We start from the raw sequence: 18,922 nt of genomic DNA on the forward strand, positions 1-18,922 counted from the left end.
CTTAGTACTGTTTATTTGTTATAGTTGATCCAACAAAAAATATTACATAAAATAATCCAAGGGAATGGAGGAAAACACTTCCTTTTTAGCAGCTATGGCTACTTATGTGGACTCACAGAAAACTGCTCATCACAAAGTTCAACCTGAAAGCACAGGAAAAGCTGGTACAATTCTTTAATTTATTCCAGTCAACAGAAATTAGAAGAAATTAACTAGAATTCACCATGGAATTCTGATATGAATTAGTTATGTGAAAACCCATCCCTACCTCGATGTTTTACTGTGCCCATCTCCCCTGTATCTCCCACTCCCACACCTTCTGAAACAAATGTTAATCTCTTAACTCTATGTCAGTAGCATGCATTGTGGAATTCTTTTAGCTTACTGGAAAAAGAGGGATAGATGAACAGGGCATAGGATGTATGAGGAAAAAACTTAGACCAACCCAGGTTAAGCTGACATTAAGTTAAAAAGCAATACCCATACTGGTTTGCAGAACAACAGTTTAATTAGGGCCAAGCTCTACCTATTTCTTACGCATCACTTATGTTCTTAATTTGCATTACTTCAGTTAAGAGCTTTAAAGTAAACTGCAGAGATGAAAGCTAACAGGGTCATAGGTCTATAGGTGTATAATAGGCTAATGACCATATACGCCTAGCCAAGCATCCAAACTGTATCCCACAAGTTGATGTGGCTTACAGGTTATTTTAAGGGATATATGTAAGCTAGGGAAACAATTATAGGTTGCCTCTGTCCATTAGAGATATAGGTGCTAGACCCAGGCTGTATTTCCAGTTTCTCATCCACTGATCAGGTTTCTCTTGAATAGGACTAGGAAAGTGGTCTGTTTTGCAAGGATGGGAAGCCTGTTCCAGAAAACGGGAATTCTCTGAGACACAAACCTGTCCCCCTAACATGTCCTATTTATATCACAAGCAACGTTTAAATCCCTAGAGCAAGTAATTCTGATGCTATTCACTTTGCAGATATGCAAAAGGTTAATAACAGTGAGATCCAAAGATGCCTTGTAGACAGGCATAGATTGTCTCCCAACTGTCTGCAGGAAACAGAGTATAGAGATTGGGTTTTGAGGTGATGTGCATAGGATGTTGTTTATGCCCTTTATTCTTTCTGTGAAGCACTTCTATGGATGCTCCATCTGCTGCATGTGCCTGGTCAGGTAAATACTGAGGGGGCATCGTACTCAATGATGGACCTAATCAGAACCAGATACTGTGAAGCAGTGACTTTACTGGACCTAGATGCCATGCTCTTGCTTAAAAGTTGAGCAACTTAGAAAAATGTCCTTACTACCTTAGACCCATGTTGGTCAAATGCCTTGTTACTATCTACATACATTCTCAAATTATTGACTACTGGCTCTACCCTTAGGGGTGTGCTGTCAAGGTAATTTGCTAGGATGGCTGACTTCCCAAAGGGTACCATTTATGCATTTCAAGGCACTGAGTTTTAAGACATGGGGTTTGTCACCAGTCAGTTTTCTATGTTAGTCTTTCAAGTAGGATGTAAGTGTCTTGGAGGGATTTTACGACTGCTTCTATTTTGCAATCATCAACATACTTGATGAACCAGAGTCCCTTGACATTGGCCTTGACTTCTGAAAAGTAGATGCCAAATAGGAGCTGACCTAGCACAAAGCCCCGAGGGACTCCAATAATGACAGGATAGGCTCCTAACTTCCTGTGTTCTATCTGAGATCCAGCTGGCTAATCAGCACACATAACAAAGGGTTGTATGCCTATATCCATGAGTCTGTTTGTAATGTCTAAGTGAGGCAGTGTATCAAATGCCTTAGCCATATCAAGGTAGGCAGTACACCATTTTGCCCTCATCCATTGCCTTGATGATCTTCTCAAAGAAATCCACCAAGTTGAGGAAGCAAGATCTGCCCTTGACAAAAACCAAAGTGGGTTGGATCCAGTGTCTGAAGTTCTTCTACATTCTTTTTAATCATTTCCATAATAATTCTTTCCATGGCTTTGTATATGTGACTAGTCTAACTTCTGGGTCTATAGTTATCAGGATCCACTGATGTCTCACTCTTATGCAGAGGGATGATCGATACAGATCTCCATTTGCATGGCATTACCTGTCTGGAAGCTATGGTTAAACAGTGACTCCAGTAGTCCCAACAGATCAAAAGTTTTAGGCTATTCAACAGCCATCCTGGGATATTATTGGGGCCCATTGATGCAATGTTTTTGACCTTCTAGAGCACATCTAGGACTTTCTTTCTAGGGATAGCTGGGGGTGGTTTTGTTTGATGGTATTTGCTGGAGTCAGCCAGGGGAGTCAGGAGGGTAAAATTAGAGCTTGAATTTGTCGGCCAGCATATTTGCTATATCTCTCGGCTCCATGTATGCAGCTCCATTTACAATCAGTTCTGCACACTGTGTGCTGCCTCTGAGGTTTTGGACATAAGTAAAGAAAGTCTTGTGGTTGCCTTTTGCCAGGGAAACTATCCTTACCTCAAATTTGGTTTTAGTAGACTTGGTTTGCCCTCTTAGTTTTTTTGCTTAGATTGATGAGAATGGCTTTATCATGCTGGGTGTAGCACTTCCAAACCTTGGCTATAACTTTTTTCTTTTGTTGTACAACCTGTTTATGCTTGGAGTTCACTGGGTGTTTTTTTTCATTACTTAGTTCTAGGCTTATTTCTGGTAGGCATATCTGTTTTGGAATAGATTATACTGGGTTTCAGTTAATAATTCCACAGAGGCAGCTAAATTCTCAGGACTTTGGGGGGCTTGAAATTTAGGTATGTAGAGGTCCCGAATGTTACAGTGTTAATCAGGGTCACAGAAATTTTTTTTTTATTAAAGGGATAGCTTTGTGTCTAACTTACCAGAGGATGCTACACGGGATGTGGGGGGGGGGGGGTGTCGAGCATTTTCACATGTTTGTGATGGCAAGTCGAGTATGTTTGCACCCCCTAGTGGGCTTATGAACTATCTGGTCCAAGTTGTACGTGTTTACAAAGTCCAGGAATCTCTGGGCCTGTATCTTTAAGGTCACTTAAGTATCCCAGTTTATAGCGGGGTAGTTGAAGTCACCCATGAACATTGTATTGGGTTGAATGCTGAGGGTATCCAGTAACTCCAAGTATAATCGATGGTTTTCTTGAGTCATAGAAGTTGACCTACAGCCTGCAAGGGTATATGGGGCTTTGTCTATAGAAATCTGGGCATGGAGACGCTCAAGTACATTGTCCTGTTTGACTTGTCTTGAGGCAAGTTTGTTGTTGATATAGATTGAGACACCTCCATCTTTGGTCCCTGCCTCTACAGTAGCTAGCCTGAATGTGTGGAAGGCATTGTAGCCCTACACTACTGGGATGCTCTCTGTGGCTTTAAAACATGGCTCAGTACATGCACAAATGTCCACATTTTCCAGGTGAGGAGAGTCTGGAGGGAGCAGAGTTTCTTGTTTAGGTTCCTGGCATTGAGCAGCAACACCTTTAGATTCCCTTTGGTTGATTTTGCTTTGTCAGAAAGTTTGTCAGTTTAGGATTGCCTAAAAAATGCACTATGGAGGAGGACAATGCTTTAGCCAATATTCAAAAATCTAGAGGGAGACAAGCGCTGACCATCCTTGGCAAAGCAATGTGGTCTGTTAGCTATATCCTCTCATTGTTACAAATATTTACCTTCCCTTTGGAATGACACCAGAAACTAAGCCAATCATTGAAGTCAATCATCTTTTGTTCATATTGTGGCATCATCCTTGGTGAAAGCAGAATGCTGCTCAATGCTAGGCACATAGCAGCCTGGGTCAAATACTCATACAGTGCTCCATAATCTCTTTCTTCATTGAGTCCAGGAAGGTATGACTCAGGTCATCTACATGTGGAATGTGATTGAATCATAATGGTACTTGTGGTCTAATGACTTGAGTGTGTGCAATTTGGTGGATCCTGGCCCCTGATAGACAACTGACTGTGATTTGTTTCCATATTTAACCTGGTGAGTGGGACATCTGTCTGTACCACAATGGAGTCTCCTATGATTAAAATATTGAGTAGTGTGTTTGCTTGCCTTATGGGCCTTGTAGTTGAGGCTCCAAAGACTGTGGCTGTATATGTTCTGTTGGGTGTTGTTTTGGTGGAGTGCTTTTGGGGTTGCTGAGCTGAGTATTCATTTTGTAGGATGAATGTCTAGGAGGTCTTTGAGATTTAGGAAGCTTGGTTTTAAGTGCCTCAGCATATGTACTGGATCAGTACTTGGGTGTAGTGCTTATGTTACTGACAGCCTAATTGATACTTTGAGTGCTTTTGTGTGAGAGTTTTGCCTTCAGTTACATTGTGTAATTACATCTCTCACATATGATATCCATTTCTCTAAGGACTGCTTGGTTGTCAGTGAACATATAACAGTTCATACATTGTCTCAAGATGCTGTATCTACCAAGCTAGTGGTGTAGAAATTTGGAAAGTGCCCATCCATGTTGCCAGGTTTTTGTTCAGGTGAGCTACAAAGGGGTGTTCCAGCAGGCTAACTTGGGCACTGTGAAGGACAATTAAGAAATACATGAGTAAAAAGCACCGGAACAAATGCAAGACCACACAGGAACAGGCAAAAACAATTGATTTAATGCTTCCTAGTACCTCGGCCCATAGCCTTCAAGGGAATGCATTAAAGCATCAAACAACTCACTTTTAAGTCATCCTAACTGATTATTCACTCATACATTTCATTGAATAATTAACACATCATTGATGAATTGTTGAATGCACTTAAAGAAACAACCTTTGGACCTGTTCTTACAAAATAATTTTGCAATGTTTTCCTATTTCTTGTTAAACATATGAAGTTACTAAAGTTACACTGTTACAAAAATATGTACTCTCATATTTAATAATTTTACTTCATTAATAACCACATAATATATCTACCCATAATACCTATGAATACACATATTTTTTTTATCTACGAATACACATTTTTGCTTAATGCTGCTTGAATTCCATCCCTCCCCTATCCTCCATAACTGTGCCCTTTAACATTATAGGACACAAATATTAACATTTTGGTTCAAACCGTTTGGCCACATAGTGCCAAAATTAATGATGAACTTCGATTCCAACTCAGATAGTTTGTGCAGAAAATCTGTAACCCTGGTGTGATTCGGTCTGGCCAGGACACTAAAAAATAAACTACTATCAGACCCCCCATGGTATTCAAAAAAATGACTCGCCACAGGATTTTCCATTCTACCATTCCGGATATCCCCAAGATGTTCCATGATACAAACCTTGGCCATCCTCTTAATTTAGCCTATGTACCACCTAATAGGTTTTTTGGTGTATTTTTTGCACCGTTAAGGACAGCTAGGCTATGTACGACTGAATTTGTGTGGCAATGCTCCTCGACATGTAGGCAAGCTGCTCAAATTGCAGGGGAAGTTTTATAGGGAAAATGTAATTTCTAAGTGTCTGTGTTTATACAAGGTGTCTCTAAACATCAGTGCATAATGGGCAATGCAATTTTATAGACTCAAGGAAAAGTGGCTAAACCAATTAAAAATCACTCTGGCCAATGAATTGATCTCACTTTAAGCCTCCCTGTGTATAATGCTATATTTCTTATTTAACTGCATTGCAATATCTGATTTCATTAATTTATGACAGCTACTAACCCATAATCTCTATTGATTTCCTATTTCCTTTCAAAAGAGTAATATTGTTATTTACTTGTCTTTTTTTCAGTGATATATTTATTTATATTATAGTGTAATTAGCTAGACAAAGGATGCACTTTCTCAATCTTGATCTAGTCATCAGAAATTAACAACAAAAATATACATTCCCCTCAAAATAGTAATTAGGTATTTAACTACTCTGTTATAAAACAAAATGGCTCACTTTTTGGAAACAATTCAAGTTGCTCTTCTAACTGCAACTGCCTAGACACACAGATTAAGAACCCATGATTATGTAATACCATTATAACAATTCCATGAGGCATTTGTATGGCAGAAAATGTATTTCCCTCGAATATGAAGTTATATGTACAAAACTATTAATTATTTCAAGCATTAAGATTAAACTCAAAAGAAATATAAAAATACTATTTCCACTTTATTTTCTAGAAGCTCACTAGCTATTTAACTTAGACTTCACCAGAAAGGCAGGAGGAATGTACCTGTTTTTTACTTGCAATTGAAATTCTGCTATTTAAAATTTTTTTTTTAGTCTGTTTGGCTAAAATTTGATGTGATGTTGTTCTATCTCACCTTCATTCTTTACTGGTTGGGTTTGGAACCGATCCTCGGTTCTGACTCGGCTGTTTACAAAAGCTTGAGGTCTTCCACTGGCTTGTGGCTGTATCCCTATCCCATAATGCACTAGGAAGTTCCGCAGATATCATTTTCCGCTAACAAGATTGGGTGTTCTCCATTTTGGCTCTGGCTAAGTGTATTTCGTTTTTTGTTTCAAATACTCAAATAGTTTTTTTCTTTGAGAATTTATAGTCATAGCTTAAATAGGTTGTTCGTCTTCTGATTTATTCTGTTTGGCCATTGTTTTTTTCCTCCTTAGGCCATTATATACTACCTGTCCCCCTTCCTTCTCTGCTATGCTCATTTAGTTTTGAGAGCCTTTTAGAAACCATTATACACCTCCCCATCCTCTTCCTTAGGCTCATTTAAGTTAGAGATCCTTTTAGAAGTTAGTTTATTAGTTTTTATATTTTCTTTTTACCTACATTGTCTAAACAGTAATCTCTTTTTAGGTACATAGCTAAGCTACCATTGGCCCATTTTAGTTAGAGGGTCTTCTTATATGTTCATAGGTAGATACTCGTCTATTGGCCCTAGGGCCTATATAAGCCTAGCCAAAAAGGTACCCTGGCTTTCGCCACCCAAAAAAATTATTTTCCTGTACCCCTGTCGAGCACAGCCACAGAAGTGATCCCAGGGGTGATTATTGTGTTAAAAAGTTTTGCTGTTGTTATTATTAAGACTGCCTAATCCCTTCTCTATTTATAGCGTGCCTATATACACACACACATATATATATATATATATATATATATATATATATATATATATATATATATATATATATATATACATATAAAGAAGTTTTGGTTGTTTGTAGTAGTTAGTATTGTTGAAAATATTTGCTGTTGTTGTTGTTAAACCTTAGGTTAAGTAGAAATATCTAAGGAAACTAAAGAATGCAAACCTTTGGGATTCAAAAAGTGCACAAAATTCAGTCAAAAAATGTCTTTGACAGATGGTCATACAGTTTGTATCTACTGTCTTGGTGCTGTTCACTTGCAGGAATCATGTGCCATATGCCATGCATTCAATAGCAGAGTTTTGTTGGAAAGGAAAAACAAAGTAATATTAAAAGGGTTACTGAAGACTCTGTTTACAGTAGCACTTGAAGAAGGTCAGAGTTCCTCCAAATTATCGTCTTCCAAATCACAGAAGTCCAGGAAAAGAACTTCTACTTCTTCCAACCAGTTGGAACCATCAAAAAAATTAGCAAGAGAGTCTTCTTCAGATCTGAAGTCAGTCAGAACCGAAAAATCTTCCTCCTCGGCTCCTGCAGTAATTTTGGAGCCGATAGAATTTCAAATAAGGAGCCAGTCCCTGGAACTGGAGCGGGTCTCCCCAACTCTGAGATCTCCTATGCTCCAGCAGGTCAGATCTCCTACTCCCCCCTCAGTCATCCAGAAGCCTCTCCAGCGATGATGTGGATCGTGTGGTGCGGAGACTTTTGAGGACAGCTGCTCTGACCAAACATCTGTGGACTCCAACCCATAGGGATTCAGAGCCGATCAAGACCACCTCCTCTTCATTGATTCCTCCTCCAATCCATTCTGAAACCTTGGAAATGGAGTCTCTGGAACTGATTTAAATGGAACCATCAGACCCAAGACCTGCACTAGAATCTTTGGGCCCAGCTACAGCTTTGACCTCTTTGGTTCCTTCTGAACTCGAGGGGTCTGGGAGTTGACGCTCTCTGGTTGGTTCCAAGGAGTAAAGTCAGGTCGGACAGTTGTCTGATCCAAATTTGCCTCTCGGGGCTTCAGCGCTGGTGAGCTCAGCTCCTACATCAGCCTCAGAGCCAACCCCCTTGGATCCGGGAATGTCTTCTAGTCCTTCGGGACCAGGAGCTTCCTTGGATTGGGGGCAAGGGGCCTTTGAGGTGATGAGGAAAGTGTTGTCACCACCAACAGCTCCACTCCCAGGTACAGACATTCATCTCCCAAAAGCACCAGTAACTGTCTCAGTACCAGCACATCCACACAAGTGTGGAGAACCAAAGCCTCCGGATGCCCCATTGGGTGAAGTCCCCTCTTCCCAAACCTCTCCAGAATACCTTTCTGAAGAGGTCCCTTGGAAGAGATTATGCATGAGGAAGCATTTAGACTCCCCAGAGGAGTCCATCACTTCTGATACAGACCTCAATGAGTCAGAAGGGTCCCCATGATCACCCCCTGAGGATGTATCCTTTGCGGACATCCTGGAAATCCTGAAACAAAGAGGAGGCTGGAAGTCCATCAACCCTTCTGAGGTGGAGTCTGTATACCTGGAGGGTTTTGGGTCTCACTTCTCCAACTCTTGGTGTCTCCTCCTTTTGATGAACTCATGAATGTTGTTAGTTGAAAGGCATGGGAGTCTCCAGATACAGTGGAACCAGTTCCTCAGAGGCCAAATAAGTTTATTTCAACACTTTCAGACAGGGAGTATCTTACAAAGGGTGTCCTGGTAGATGCTATGGTGGTGGTGGCAGCCACCAAAAAAGAACTGTCAGAGACATCTGCATCTGTCCATCCACAGAACATGCAGTCTCATATGATGGATAGATATGGTAAGTGCATGTTTTCTTCAATGACGTTTGCTTTTAGATCGCTGAACTATTTGACTCATTTTGCAAGATTACAGAGAGATTTCTTGAAAGAGTTAGGAGACACTCTACAAGGTACAGTAGCTGAGGGGGTCTCAGATAAGGTTTCCTTCCAACTCTCCACCTTAAACTCTGTGATTAACTCCTCCATGAGGCTTATTTTTTTATGCGGCAGATGGAGAAAGTAGAGCAGCAGGTTCTGGAATTTCTCTGCGGAGACATTCCTGGATAAGCTTGTGCGACTTTGCGGAGCCTTTTAAATCTACCTTTATCAATGCCCTTTTTGATGGTTCATCACTTTTTGGACCAAAAGTTAAAGATACATTCACCAGGTGTGAGCAGGAAGAAGAAACTCTCTCTGCCATTGGAGTACATTTTCCCTACCTTCTAGACCTTATCCCAAAGGTCAAAAGGGAGGAAACATGTGGTTCCAAAAATCCCGGAGAGTTTTTCAGGATGCACACTTTGACACTTCCCCCAGGGGCAGAGGGGAAAGCAATAATGGGAGACACCATCCTCACAGCAGAGGGGGTCCACAAAATCAGGGCGACCAAGATTCTTTTCACGGTAGGCCCTTTCATTGCTCCTCCTCTGGAGGCAGTCGGGGTTGCTTGTCTTTGTACCCAGAAGCCTGGCAAACAATAACAAAAGACAAATGGGTACAAAGTATTGTGTCCAGAGGCTACTCTATACACTTTTATTTTGCAGTACCAAACATGAAAAACATCCCGGACATTCCACCCAGTCAGAGGGAACAAGCAACTCTAGAGATTCAAAAGTTGCTAGACAAAAGAGTCATCCAAACAGTTCCCGCAGACCAAATAGGATCCGGAACTTACTCAAGGTTATTTTTAGTTCCAAAAAAAAAACAGGGGACTGGAGACACATTCTGGATCTCAGCAGATTGAACAGATCAGTAAGAAAAACAAAGTTCCGGATAATAACACAGCAGTCGATTCTTCCCTTTTTGGGAAAAGACAATTGGATGTGCTCTATAGACCTCCAGGATGAGTACTACCACATAAAAATGGACAGGCCATCCAGAAGCAACCTGTGCTTTTTGCTGGGAGCCAGTCATTATCAGTTTTGAGCCCTGCCCTTTGGCCTTACTACAGCCCCCAGAGTGTTCACAAAGTGCATGACAGTGGTCACGGCTCACTTGAGATGTCTGGGATTCCAAGTGTTTCCATATCTAGACGACTGGCTCCTAACTGCCACCACCAAACATCTACTACAAAAAGCCAGAGACACCACATTACTTCTCTGCTCTCTCCTAGGCATCATGATAAACTACGAAAAATATGCCTTGTTGCCATCATCTCAATGTATTGTTTTTATAGGAGCAGACTTAGACACGACACAAATGATGGCAAAACTTCCTACAGAAAGAGTTCTAACTTTGAGACAACAAACTTGAACCTTGTCTCAAAACAAAGGGTACAAGGCAAAACAGTTCTGCAAGTCTCTGGAACCATGGCAGCAAAGATAAACTTAGTCCCATTAGCATGGATGCACATGAAAATACTGCAGTAGCTTCTGTTCACACAGTGGTCATTGCAGGAGCTACCCATGTCTCACCAAATCCTAATAACAGACACCTGCAAAAAAGCCCCCCGCTTGTGGCTTCAATCCACTCATGTGACGTCAGGTCTACCATTTGTCCCTCCGCAGCCTTTGGCCGCAGTAAACACTGATGCCCCCAGACAAGTTGGGGGGAGTCATTATCTGGGCATGACACTCCAAGGCACTTGGCAAGATCACGAGGTCCATTTGCACATTAATGTCCTAGAGATGAAAGCAGTGCTTTTGGCATTGCAAGCACTACAGGACTCTCTTCCACTGGGAACTATTGCAATACAGACAGGCAACATATCAGTTGTTTGGTGCATAAACAAACAAGGAGGAACCAGATCCTACCCCCTTTGTTGAGAGGCCCTGAGAGTATGGCAGCGGGCTACCTCCTCCCAATGCTTTCTGATAGCAATGCACATCCCAGGGAAATCCAACATGATAGCAGACAAACTCAGTAGGGTGATTCTGATGCCTCATGAGTGGTCCCTAAAACAAGAAGTAGTGGAGATGATTTTCCACAAATGGGCCAGCCTTGCTGCGACCTTTTTGCCACATCCATGAATGCCAAATGCAGCACCTTTTGTGCCCTAACCCCCCCCCCAGGGGAGTCACCAAGGGATGCACTTGTACACGATTGGCCCAAAGGTCTCCTTTATGCCCCCCCCCTTTCCTTTGATACCCAAAGTTTTTCAGAAAGCCAACTCATTGGGAAGTAACCTGATTCTCATCGCCCCATACTGGCCTCAGCAAATTTGGTTCTTCTTCCTTTGGCCTCATCTCCAGGAGGAGACGTGGATTCTGGACCCAGTTCCAAACCTTCTGACTCATGCATCAGGAATGCTCCACCCCTCTCTTCAAGCCCTGAAGTTGACAGCTTTGCTGCTCCAATTCTAAAAATAGCCAGGCTCCTTGACCTTTCTCCTTCTGTAAAACATATCTTGATCTCCACTAATAAGGTCTCAATGAGGAAACTTTACTTGAACAAGCGGAAAAGATGTTCTTCCTGGGCATTAAGTAAACAGATTGATCCCTTTTCTGCTCCTATTGCTTCCATTCTCGAATTTCTAACAAAGATTTTTAGTGAAGTAGCAGCTGCAGCTACCATTCGAGTCCAGCTAGCAGCAATATCCAATTTTCATATGAATGATTTAGCCACAAATCTTATGTCTCAGTCTTTGTAAAGCCTTCCTGAGAGGCACTATTTTATTAAGACCACCCATTAAGACCCCCCTTCCACCATGGAACCCAAACTTTCTTCTGTCCTATTTAGTTCTCCCATCTGAACCTGTGTCATCTTGTGACCTAAAGTTCTTGACATGGAAAATGATTATTTTGACTGTCAATCACTTCCACTAGAAGAGTTTCAGAGCTGCAAACATTATCAGTAAAGCCCCCTTACATGCTTTTCCACAAAATAGAGTGCTCCTTTGAACAAATCCATCCTTCTTAGCAAAAGTATGTTCAGAGTCTAATTTAAATCAATCAATAGATCTACCAGTGTTTTTACCCCAACTATGGCAACAAGGCAGAATATATGCAACACCAAGTGGATGTGCATAGACAATTATGTTTCTATTTACACAGGACAAAAGACTTCAGAAAATCTGACCAATTATTTGTTTCATTTTCAGAAAATAAGAAAGGTGCTCCTGTATCTAAGGTCACTCTTTCAAGATGGTTATCGGACTGCATCACCTATACATACAAATCTAATAATAAAAATCATCCAGGGATAATTGAAGCACATTCAACAAGAACCATGGCAGCTTCCGCTTTTAGCACTAGACTACCAATTGACACCATTTGTGCTGCTGCAACATGGGCAAGGCCTCATAACTTTATCACTCATTACAAAGTAGATCTGGCCTTCAGGAACAGGGCCTACTTTAGATCCACTGTTCTGAAGAATTTTCTCCAGTGAGGCACCCAAGAAATATGGTGCTAGGGACGCTGTCCCAAACAGTAAAGAATGAAGGCGAGATATTACAACAACACATAAAAAAGTTATGTACTCACTATAATGTTCCATGTGTGTTGTTCATCTCATCTTCATTCTTACGCTCCACCCTCCTTTCCCCAACCATTTGGCTTCTGGAGGGCCGAGCGGTCTTATTTGGCAGATAATGTTCTCTGGCCATCTTCATTGTATATCAGGAATCATATGTAGGCCATTTGACTACTTTTTTTATTAGCAAAAATTAGCAAATAAGATCTGAGGAGCTTCCTAGTGTGTTATGGGATAGGGATACAGCCACGAGTCAGTGGAAGACCTCGAGCTTTTGTAAACGCTCATGTTGGAACCAAGGATCGGTTCCGAACCCGAACAGTAAAGAACGAAGTCGAGATGAACAACACACATGGAACATTATGGTGAGTACATAACTACTTTTTTTACTGTATGCATAACAGTTACCTGGCTGTTACTGTGTTACAAAGTATCACCCTAGTATTAAAATGATTATTTTTCCAGTATATCTCCATTTTTACACTTACCTGTAGTTTTTCATCTGGTTTTGCGATAGGTGTTAGATTTCTGAGAGCCATTTGTGATTATTCAGTGGCAGAGAATATACTGCTGCTGTTTCCAAGAAGAAAACAGTATTGGCTAAAGCCCTAGCTGTTTTTCTATTGGCTCATCTGGTTTCTTCTCAGTTTAACTGAGCTGTGTGCCACTCCAGGCAGCACCGCTCCACCCAGTCATACAGATACAGGTCCTTTCTGTTTTATTTCCTGTCCTACAAACCATACATATTAACCAGTCACAAAGTTAGTACCTTAAACTGTGCTTATAAGCCAATTAGGGTGAATTATTACAACAGACTGTTTTAATGTTCCATTCAAATTCTAGTATTAATTCATTTTAAGTAATTACAGTAGCAACAGCAGCTTTTAGTGCTAAATACTATCTAATTCATTCATTTATTGTACTCAAACTAAAAAACATTTGTAATCTGATACTAGAACTCTTGTCTCACAGGTGACAGTGAGTTGTCTTTCAGGAGCCAAGATAGCCGATATTTCAAGGGCCATTGTGTCCCTTAAACCAGACAACTTTGATTATGGCATGGTGGTGGTGGTCCATGTAGGGGTAAATGACCTGGTGAACAAACCCCTGTGCGATATGCAGAGAGACATATCTGAGCTCTACAAACATGTCACAAATACAGGAAATGCTTGATGTTGAGCAGAATCCTTCCTTCATGAAGAATGATGCTGAAATGCAAAGAAAAATTATCAATTATAACAACTGTTTAAACAGCTGGTGTAATTTCAGAAGGATCCAGTATGTGTCAGCATGGGATAATAGGCCTGATAACCAAAACTGCTTTGCCAGGGATGGACTTCACCGCTAATTCCAAGACATCCGTATACTTGTGAAAGCCCCTGTTGTCTCCATAGGGCCTTTTTAGGCAAGGTCCAGCTAACATACCTCACAACCTAACTAGTAAAACAAATCAAGCAGAAGACCATATCAAGGTCGCTCTGCTCAATGCTAGGGATCTAAATAACAAGTTATCTGACCTTGAGGCCCTCCTACATTTAGAGCACATTCATGTGTGTGTTGTTGTTGTTGGAACATAACTTAAATGCTCACAGAGCACTCCCTCTATACTTAGGTTTTGCACATACTATTCTTTTAGATCCAACAGAAACAGTGGTGATGTATTCATAGTTAAGAGACCACATTACCTTGAGGCAGACTTAGAGAGACCCAAATATGGTACTTATTAAGACCCAAATCATACTAAATAGGATCAATTGCCAGATGATAGACTTCTACAGAACCTCACTCTATCCCTAATCTGTGTTAGATTGCTAAATGTTCTCAATGAACTTCATATAAACAAAAACGTCATCATCCTGGGAGACTTCCAACAACCCACTGGTTAACTGGGAAACCTATATTTCAAACGTAGGATATGCCCCAAACTTAGACTTCAAAAACAACAACTTCCTAGACTGAACTGTCAAAGAACCCACAAGAGGACAAGCTATTTCTGACCTGGTCCTTATTAATATAGCAGCTATAGTACTATTCTCATGGTATTCTCTTCACTGGTTAAGACTAAATCACAAAATAGGAACTCTATCCATCAAAATCTCTAAACTTTCAAATGCAAAAGGATTCAGGTGTGCAAACCTTCTAAAATTCTATGACAAAGTCCCCAAACACACATACAGTCGTATTATCCAAGCTGCTAATGTGGCAATTGCCCATGCAGACAAATTCTGTTCTCATCTGAATAAATATATTGACTTATCTCTCTGAAACAGATCAAAACAAAATGGGAAATTTAACATCAAACTATGGTGTTGGTCCATGAGCAAAAATAAATCGTACAATAAAAGAAAAAAAACTTAAAATTTATAGCAAAATTGAAGTCCCTCAAATAAAGGATAACAACAAAAAGTTATAAAAGGAATAAAAAAATGACATCAGGAAAACAAAGGCATCCCCTGAGTTCAGACTAGCATCAGAAGCTATGCATATATGTGTTATTAAATGTCCTCCATTCCTAAAGCTAATACAATTGAACTAAAATATAAATATATCTATAAGCAGTAAAAGTACATAACAGCAAAATCCATAATTCATGGAGCATAAAGTTTCCTCACAATGTGTAGTTATATGTACAAAACAATTATTTACTTATATCTAAACTTTAAATTGTAAGGATTAACAAAGTCTTGCATTGTTAGTAAAGTCAATTACTGCTTAAAGGCTTTACCCAGTATAATCATCATCATGTACTTTAGGTAACACTTTATTTTCCTTCCTCAGCTTTCTTGGTAGTGGTTACCACATGCACTCTAAAGTCTAGCAGGTCTTGTACTGTTATGCACACATCCATGTATATAATGTTCTCTCACTATGGCGTCCTGTTCCAGAATAGAATATAAAATGTTTGGTGTAGACTTCTGGCACTAGCTAAGCACTCTGGTCTTTCTTCTAAGTCAGTGTTATGCTGATATCATTTATTTATCTGGCATCACAGTCATCTGCCATGGCTGTTGGACATATGCCTGTCCTTCCCACACCTCTCAACCTCTTAGAGTAGGAAATCTTGACATAGCGATGAATAAAAGTGAGACAAAGGCCCAAAAATAGGGACAATTTTTAAATATTGCTCTTACAAACTTAGAAAGCTGATAGACTAACACATTTTGCATTAGCATGAATTTTCTGAAAGGTATGAAGTCTGGCAATCAAATTTATTTCATTATTTTTTAACTTCAATCTTTAATGATTTGCCACTGATTTGCCAGAAAACCACAATTTTATGAAAAATGGACCAAAAATGTAAGGCAAAAATCTGGACATTCTGCAAAAATCTGTACAGTTGAGAGGTATGGTCCTTCCTCCTTAGAACATATTCCCAGTTCTCCTTCCTTCAAAGGCTATATAGGTGGTCCAAACCATCCCCACACACAAGGCTGGTCACACATTTAAATTATGTGATTTTAGTATATCCACGCTGAACATATCTACATAGATATAATCAGTGGCTGCGTTACATTCTTGATTTTCGTTTCAAATGTATGATTTCTAATGTAAATGAAATCAGATTGCTTTCTTGTGACAGTTCCTAACATATTTGGAAGTTCAGATTCAATGTAAAATGCTGGTTTTCACTTGTGTACAAGTGTGTGACACTTTTGGTTTTACCAAGTCTAGCAGTAACTCTGATGGAGCTATTCATGTGTTCCAAAATGGCTTGTACTGCATTGTGCCACTTTCATAAGATAAAATATCAAAATGTATGACCTTCTTGGTAACATCCTTGTAAACCCATCCTGGAGAACCACTCGTAAATTTGTTAAAGACATGTTATAGTATTTTTCTGGTCACCGGTCCAACCTCTCCGATGACTTATTCTTAGACTACTTTATGTCCCATTATACTTCCATTTTGTTTAATAATTTACTATACATAGTCTTAAAGGGCACATGTTTTGTAGAGGGAATTATTATGCTATGAAATTGGGATATGTATACTTCATTCAATCCAATAAAAATGATGAACTATTACATTTAAATTTACCAGCTTCTTCTAAGCTTGGGTGACCTCAAAGAACAGCAGGTAGGGGTCTGCAAGTATGGTGCGGCTTGCCGCTTACTTCATCCTGGGCCACTCCATCTTTTCAGTGAAAGAATTCAACAAAATGTTTTATTGATATTACTGGATTTGACAAACCTTAGCATATCCTATGAAACACAATTTATTTTTGCTATTTTTTAATTCAAGACATTTTTTGCCTGCATACAGAATTATCAGCATGACATGTTGTATCAAACTACAACTGCGTGTATTGTTTTTAGTAGAGGATTTATGACCCCCATTTTGTGATGTTGAATCAAAAGCAGTCTAGCTTACATTCCAATATCCACTCCTTGCCAAAAAGTGGTACTAATTATTGCTTATTCACACACAAGTTTACAAGTTCTGTATTTAGTCCTTCTCTTAAATCTGTTACTGATATAGATGGTAAAGTGACATAGAGTTTAATACTTCACAGTGCTTTGTCAAATGTTTGTCCAAATTTTAAAGGTTCACAAGTAGGCCCATAAGTTAGTGAGAGTATGAGAGAGAGTGTGTGTGTGCGTGTGTGTGTGTGTGTGTGTGTGTGTGTGTGTGTGTGTGTGTGTGTGTGTGTGTGTGTGTGTGTGTGTATCCATCCTGGGAACTAGCATCCTATCCTTTGTTACTTTTTGACTTACTCCACAGATGCTGAGAGACTCTGGTTGTCCTGCAATCCTAAATATAATAACGTAGGCACTGAAAAATTAATAAATGCCATTGACACAGATTATATCTTTAGGGATTAATTTCTTATCTATAGAACATAATGTTTAGAAGCAGAACACAGTTTTGTAACCTAACATCTAGAGTAACTCATACAGAAAACATGAAAATGCTGATTACATTTGTTTTACAGAGTTTTCAAGTCAAGCAGATCTTAAGTTCAGTGTTATTAATGCTTTAGTTCAGCTATATACAGGTTACCAATATTCAAAATCCCAAGTCTTTAAACTGGCTTAACGAGACAAAAAATGCGGGCACCACTTTTCCTTCATTACTCTGCAGCACTCAGAAAAAATGCCACAAGCATTTTAATTTCACTCACAGCTGCAGCTTTGGGGGAAAATGCAAGAATATTAACCAACCAATTTTCTATATGACCATGCATGTGTTGTGTACAATTTCTCCTGCTAACATCCCTCCTAGGCAATGTGTAGCTTCAATGCTATCTCCCCTATGATCCTCCAATTTCTGGACATCCATTTCTTTTATCTGAGGCCTCCATTAAAGATTCCTTACTGACATATCCAACAGTAGAGGCAGGCACTGCAAAATATTGATCTCTGACTGACCCAGTGTAAACATATGCATCCCTAAGGGTAAAAACACATTGAGGACTGCTGAGAATGATAATTTAAACCAAATTCTGCATTTAATTAGGGCAAAAATTCCACTGTTTGTTGCAGTCTAGACTCAAAAAATTATTTCTACTCTGCTTCCACCATAATAAACTTTTCTGGTAGCCACAACTGTAAAAAATGTGCTCCATATTATAAGCCACAAAATGTACCGAAATCACCATTGAACCTCCATGCACTCTGTCAATGGTGTCAGTACGTGATATGCGTTCCCTCTTACCAATGATTGCTTGGAAAAGTCAGTGCACTGCACTGCTTTGGCTTTTCCAAACTGGAGTATCAACACTACACAAGCTCAAATTGCACCTTCTTGCTACATTTTTAATCAACCAACTTTTGCTCAGTGTAAACAATCTGACTACCTAATTCTTCCAGCATATTTCATACCTCTGCTACAAGCTGCTCTAAAGAAAATGTGGCATCATGCTGTTCCTTCAGAGTCATTGGCATTGTCAACAGAGGATTCCAGTTATTTTACATACAATTCAGGAGCCACAACACAACCTACATTTGTAGTTCCACTGATTCCATAGTCCCTTCCATCTCCGACTTTTAAAGCCTTCTCCTGTGTTAACAGTTGCCATCATTGCTAAAAGACATCTGACATCCACAGCTGCTCCTGCTATTCCTTCTGAGTCACCACACACATATCGTCTTTACTTATTCTCAGATATGAGGATATCATCTTCAAAGTGATCATTTGGACCAAAATCAAAGCAAAATGTTTAGATAATAACACACTACAATAATACACTGAGCACATCATTTATCTGTTGCCAAAATTATTTGGGGTCACTAAGACATCTGACTTGCAGAGATCACAGAACTGCTCATTTGGACTGGTGACTCATATATTTCTGGTGGTTTCCACAAAGGTACACAGTATGCTTTGTTTTCAACACTGTTATAAGTTTGTAGGCTTCACAATGCTTTGCATTTGGCTTTCGTGCAAGAATGCACTTTTGCAATGGGCTATTTATAGGGGAACCATTATTGAGATGGGTAAGATCCAGAATTCAGGACACTCCA

At 39.8% G+C, this 18,922-nt stretch overlaps 1 protein-coding gene across 1 annotated transcript in view; it reads right to left on the reverse strand.

Annotated features, from left to right (window-relative positions):
• The window catches only part of NECAB3 (N-terminal EF-hand calcium binding protein 3), a 1,629,394-nt gene that overhangs the window by 414,899 nt on the left and 1,195,573 nt on the right, over nucleotides 1–18,922 (reverse strand). The window lies entirely within an intron of this gene.

Source organism: Protopterus annectens, chromosome 12.part0 (assembly GCF_019279795.1).
Source record: "Protopterus annectens isolate FY-2018-M chromosome 12.part0, PAN1.0, whole genome shotgun sequence".
Classification (NCBI taxonomy): domain Eukaryota; kingdom Metazoa; phylum Chordata; order Ceratodontiformes; family Protopteridae; genus Protopterus; species Protopterus annectens.